This window comes from Triturus cristatus, chromosome 2_2 (assembly GCF_964204655.1).
Source record: "Triturus cristatus chromosome 2_2, aTriCri1.1, whole genome shotgun sequence".
NCBI classification, from domain to species: Eukaryota; Metazoa; Chordata; class Amphibia; order Caudata; family Salamandridae; genus Triturus; species Triturus cristatus.
The window spans coordinates 260,977,037-260,983,107 of record NC_140582.1 but is presented as its reverse complement, the minus strand read 5'-3'; the positions used below and the strand labels follow the sequence as shown (position 1 = coordinate 260,983,107).

The 6,071-nt window shown below is 41.1% G+C and overlaps 1 long non-coding RNA gene across 1 annotated transcript; it reads right to left on the bottom strand.

Annotated features, from left to right (window-relative positions):
* Positions 1-542: 542 nt before the first annotated feature.
* LOC146862114 (uncharacterized) lies at positions 543-3,631 on the bottom strand. Its single transcript, XR_014978100.1, has 2 exons — positions 3,470-3,631; positions 543-1,748 (listed from the first exon to the last, which is right to left on the bottom strand). It is a non-coding gene; the product is annotated as an uncharacterized LOC146862114 (long non-coding RNA).
* Between the last annotated feature and the right edge of the window lie 2,440 nt (positions 3,632-6,071).

The window sequence follows — 6,071 nt, the reverse complement described above, 5'->3', positions numbered from 1 at the left end:
TTTCACATGTGCAAGTCCTGTTTCAAATGTGCCTGCATCAGTCTTATGCCTGCTGTGAGGCAGGCAGAAGATATTGACGCATTTGCGTCCTAGAAGTGACGCAGTGAAATCTCATAGATTTCACTGCATCACTTCTACGAGGCTTACTTACATCAGAATGCCAACCCTGTATACATTACACCTTGCGCAGGTATAATGTGGAGCAGGGGTTTACAAAGTGACGCATCTACCTAGATGCGTTACCTTGTAAATATGACGCATAATGGTGCATTTTTTACGCTGATGGTGCGTCACAAAAAGTGACGCACCAGCACTGCAAAAGTGACACCAGGGCTCATAAATAAGCCCTTCAGTTTCTATCATCAGGATATGGCATTTGGGTAAGTATGAGTCCAATCAATTAAATCTTGTTTTCCTTATTCTTTATGTACTCTGTTAATTAATCCATTGCTTTTCTCTGCCATTTTCTTCACGTTATCTTCAATTCATTTTACTCATTGACGTTCGATAGGAGATAAATCACCAACACACAGGAGGCAAGATGATTTTCAGATGTCACGTGTTTTATTAAAATACCCAATGCATTTCGGGATGAATCCCTTCGTCAGGGGTATCTAAAATACACAAATTAATGCATGTTTACATAAATGATACACATCAACCTCTGTGGTACTCTTCATATATTTGAAAGAAACATTGTACCCATAATTCGTGCTCAATACATCAGCAAACGCACTAAAACCGCACCTATTACTGTCAAAAGAGCAACAGGCCATCTATAACAATACACTCAACAAACCTCCCGAATCCTGTTCACCTTCGGTATTGGAGCTGATATAGGGTCCACAGGTTTTGTTCATATTGCGGCGCAATTGGACAGAGCGCTTACCTGGCATGCACGCCTACCATGTATAATAAGTTAAGTTTCAGAATAATTTTTAAGGACACAAAAAAGGTGTGCATCTCGCTACTCATGTTTGTATTTGGGTAAGTATGCCAGAGAGCAAAATTGTTGTTGAAGTGCATTCAAATAGGTTCAGTTCCCTCCAAATAGCAATCAAGATTTGAACTATCAATCTCAGCACGCGCTCCTATGATGGCCAACCAACGACTTCAGAATAGCTGGGAGGGGCATTAGGCTGCGGCATAGGTGATGACGTGTAGGTGCTGACGGCGCCACTGTTGAAATTCTGGTGGTGCTGCTGATAAGGATGAGGAGTCGGGTAAGCGGGATACTGGTGCCAGGGTCCCATTGGATGATTTGCTGCAGGTGCAAAGGTGTGGGTCGGTGCCGCTGTCGGGTGGTTAAATTGCGCATTTATATTTGGAACTGCGTTGGTCCCAACAGCCACGGCATTGGTGTACTGCTGTCCATATCTTTCAGATATGCTCCTGTTGACGCAAAATTTGGCCACAGAGCATATTAACATGAGTAGGAAAAAAACAACAAATATTGGCCAAAAAAAATATGGAGCGTCCATCACTGAGGAAAACCACTCCAAAGGGCAGTGGGATGAGAATTGGAAATGTGGAAGATCAAATGCTCGCTTTTCTGTACAGCTACACGTAACGGCAGGGAATATTCCTGGGGTGGAGGGAGTGCTCAGGAAAGGATGCACAACGTTTCCTTCTTTTCTTCCCTTTGCAGTTCGTTAAGGCCCTAACCCAGTGGTTTCCAGCTGCAGCACTCCTAACTTAATCTTCAGAACCAAACAGGATGGCGAGTTCTCGTTTACAATCTAGGAACACTGAAAAGAAAAAAATGCGATTAAAGTGTAAGCGAGCATGTATTTAACATTAAACTATTTTGTTTAAAAGATTCAAAGAACCTGTGGTGAATCCAGCCTCCAGGACTGGTTGCAGCTCCAGAACAGTTTTTGCTGATAGATAGAGCCGATAAAAATGGCACTCACGTTCTTTAAACAAGAATTGCAATACAATCGGTCTCGAATTTGTGAAAGTTAGAGCTTTTAGTGTTGAAAATGACAATGTTTTCTACTTTTGTGTTTTTTGTATGCAGAGCAGTGATGTTATTTGTTTAGCGCCATTGCCATTGGTCCGACCTTGCGGTGCTGGAGAACCAGAAACTGGGAGGGAGTCGAGACAGGAGTAATATGCTTGGTGGAAGAACAACATCCTGGAAGAAGCAAACACTAATAGGGAATGCAAGTTAAGTAAAGCATGGGAAATGTGAGCAGGAACGACATGGTTACCTTAACTCTTTTACTCTTAATATTGAGAAATGAATGAGTGTTTTTTGCCTGAAAAGTTAAGGACATGACTATAGGGTCCATTGTTTATATCCTTAAAAAAGTAAGCAGTATGGTTAAAATAATACCACATCTCTGAACACAGCCGCTATGGAATGGGGTACAGCTAGCACTCAAATGTGGTTACCTCAGAAATTAAGGCAGCTCAGCAGCTGGTGATATTGTGCGAGCATTAGATGTGTGTGAAGGAGAGTGAGTTTGTGAGGAGGAGAGTGAGTTTCTGTGGAGGGAATAAGGGACTTCAGCTACATAGAGTGGGGATAAGAGAGGGTGAGAGGCAGGGGTAATAACCCCAGGCTTTTAGCATGAACATTACCTCACGAAGTTGTTTTCTGCCTGAACGCCCTAAAAGGGAAGGCTAAGAGAGGAGAGCTGACTGGAAAAATGGTGGCAAAGAGGGTGAGAGATTAAGGGGTGGGGCTGGGTGAGGGCCAAAGTGCACGGTAAGGAGTGACCCCATTGGTTGGGAGTGCACAGAAGAAATCAAACAACTTGTGGAGGAGGCAACTTTATGAGCCACCCATAAATAAAGCCTATAGTTATAGAGTAAGATTTATTTTCCATTTAATAGAGTAATCTGGTTACTATGTATGTGAGCTATTGAAACAGCAAGGAGTTCCTTATAGTCAGGCGCTTTGGAAAAATATAGTTTCAGCCCTTTACCAGGTAGAAAATGCAAACCCTGAAGGAACAGTCAGGCTGCAAGTTTCTTAGCATTGTGCGGTGAAAAACTAGACATCTTCCAAGTTAATATGGAAGTTATAATCTCGGTAGCAAAACCTGCAAATACACTTACATTACAACCTGCCGAAAAGGAAGAAGACTAAACAGCATGCACAAAGACCAGTAGAAACAAAACCGACTGCTACCAAACCACAGTGGTTATTTTGTCCCAATAGAGAATCTCTCGAAGTACTACCAACTGACAAGCTGTGCAAACATAAAAGGGTGAAAAACAGGACCAAAAGACCCTCACAGCAACCATGCAACAAGTTACAATAAAACACGTTGAATGTCCAATGAGGTGAATGGGGTCACACTTTTTAACTTAAAGCAAACAGGGAATCAACAGGTGGTCTGCCGGTAGACAAGCGTAAAGCATTTGTGCTTCTGGTGTATTTTTATCCCCAATTTAGATTTTTTTACATTTGAAACCCCAAAAAGAATACCCCGGTTACCTGTTGATGTTGCCTCTTTACCTGTAAAGCAGCTGGAGCAAGTTTCTCCTTTCTGCTAAGCGTCCTTCCACAAGGCTTTTCACATACTTTTATGTGTGCAAGAGAACAAACTTGAATGATGTGGCAGAGCAGAGGCACAACGCACATGACTCAGTTCTTCTTAACAGTCTCAGCCCTACTGGGTTGCCCGATGCCCTTCCTCCTTGTCTGTCCCACTCCCAGTGGTGTTGAGCGCTCTCAAGTGCTTTGAAGATAAACCGCGGCGTGCCACGTTTGTTTAAACAACATATAATATCAGCTAGCTGCGCACATATGTCAGCCTCTGGAGTTGCAGGTGGTATAGTGTGGTGTAATGGGTGCGTCACACTTAAGCAAAAAAAATTCAATTTTGTGCTGTAACTTCTAAATATCCAATAAGTGTGCACTGAAAAGACTTACAATCTTACATTTCTGTACTCAATATTATTAGTCAAAAAACTGTCTCCTGTACTTTATCAAAATTGTTTATTCACATAAATATTTAAAAATCCTTCCACAGCATAAATATATTGACATGCTATTGAACATGCATAAAAACCTGCATAAACAAGCTGGATATGCCTAGAGTCTCTGGGGTAGATTTACAAGAATTTAACGCAGCACGGTGCTGCAAGTAATTTTGCTGCGCCGTGCTGCGTTAGTTTCGAGGCACAGGAATGCAACATATTTGCAACAATATGTCGCATCTATGTGCTTATCCTTGCGCTGGCGCACAAACTGCTGCCATGCGCCGGGGTAGGCACCCTTGCACCATCGTGCAAGGATGCCTGCGTCGTGAGGAGATTGTTTTTGTGCAGGAAGGTTTACCTTCCTACACAAAAACAATAATTTGAGGTGATTTCCTCTTCCAATGTGTGCTGTAGAATGCAGCACGCATTGAAAGAAAAAAAAAACTAGGAAAAGTGAAAATATTTCTCCTTGTTGCCGCTGGCTACCCCACCCCTATGGTAGCGTAGCATTCTGACGAATTTCCAGATTTGTAGCATTCTAACGAATTTCCAGATTTACGATTCCTCGTAAATCTGGAAATGTATCAGTGGACTTGGGTGTTGCATGGGAACACCCACAGCAACACCCATGTCACACCCCTAACACGCTAAGTGTTGCATGAAAAGGGGGATTATTTACAAGCACAGGTAAAGTCACCCAGGGTGGCTTTACCTATGCTTATAAATATCACTCAGCAGGTTGCACCGCCGGTGCGTCAATGCAGGGGGCTTGTAAATCTGCCCCTCTATATATTAAATAAGTCCTCTCAATATTGCATACAAACTTTAAAACTAATCAGCAAATACTCCGTTCTTAATATCATCACAATTTACACATCACTTTTCAGTTATAAAAACATCATCCAAAGATAAGAAAATATAATAAATAACACATTCTATATCTTAAAATTTGCATTTTCATCATAATTCCTAATTCTTTAAAAATATTGTTGACTCCGCGTTTTGGCGGTACTTGGAGTTAACCCCCTCCCTTCATCAGGAGGAATTCATATATGTGAGAACATCATACGTAAAAATAAAAACTGAAGGAGACAAAAGTTACAAATATACTGTTGACTGGTTCAAAGTCCCAAGATTACATTCCTTACTAATTCAATTCAGTGCAGACTTTTGACTACGTCTCCATACCCCAGACTGTATCTTGACAGTGAGTACTAGAATTATAGTTATCATTTTATATGTTAGGTCCATAATCATTAGACATTCCACATATTCATGGATTCCCAGGGCACGTATAAAAAATTATCTCACACGTAGTCTAGTCTGCCAATGTGACCTCCGTAGATCTTTAATTTTATTTCTTAGGGGGCTTCTATAGTTTGTACTTAATTGCTCTCCCCCCATATAAATATGAAGAAATATGTACCTTTACTATTCGTTTTAGCAAGAGTCAAGGATTAGTCTGGATTGCCTTTTGTCCAATATTCGATGATTTACCTACAACACATATATCTTGTTAGAGACACCTATTTATTGTTCAAGGTTATATGCATTTTCCTAGATACGTTTTCAATGAATTAATTAAAATATATGATTGCTTACTTTATCTCAGGATCCAGGAAAAGTAAATTCTCAATTCTCTGGTTCGCTGGTGTACATTACATTTCCTGCTTCATTGTACCTGATAATATACAAGATGATCAATAAAAGTAATTCCTATAAGTGTCTCCCCCTCTCTTCCTTCATCCATACATTCTTAGCTTTTATTTACCTTTTTTTTGGTTTGTATGTTGTAATGTGTCTCCCTCATTTCACAGAAAAGGGAGAGTCCCCACAATCGACGGTAGTGCCTCAGACTCCTATTGGTATTCGCTCCCTGGTCTTTAAAAGATCCACTAGGGGCTGCGAAATCAAAGACAACAAGCAAAAGTTGTTATAGGACATTACTTTTTTGTTCAATCAGAGCCTAGTTGTTTCGTTAAGAAGCATCCTCTGCAAGGACTTCCTTTCCTCCTATTTTACTTTAAACAGCCCCTGCTCCGGGAGCCTCCTAGTTAAATACTTCCACATAACCGTTTCACTACAGTGGTCACTGCACCCGCACCAGCTAGAACTCCATATAAGAGTTGCTTCAG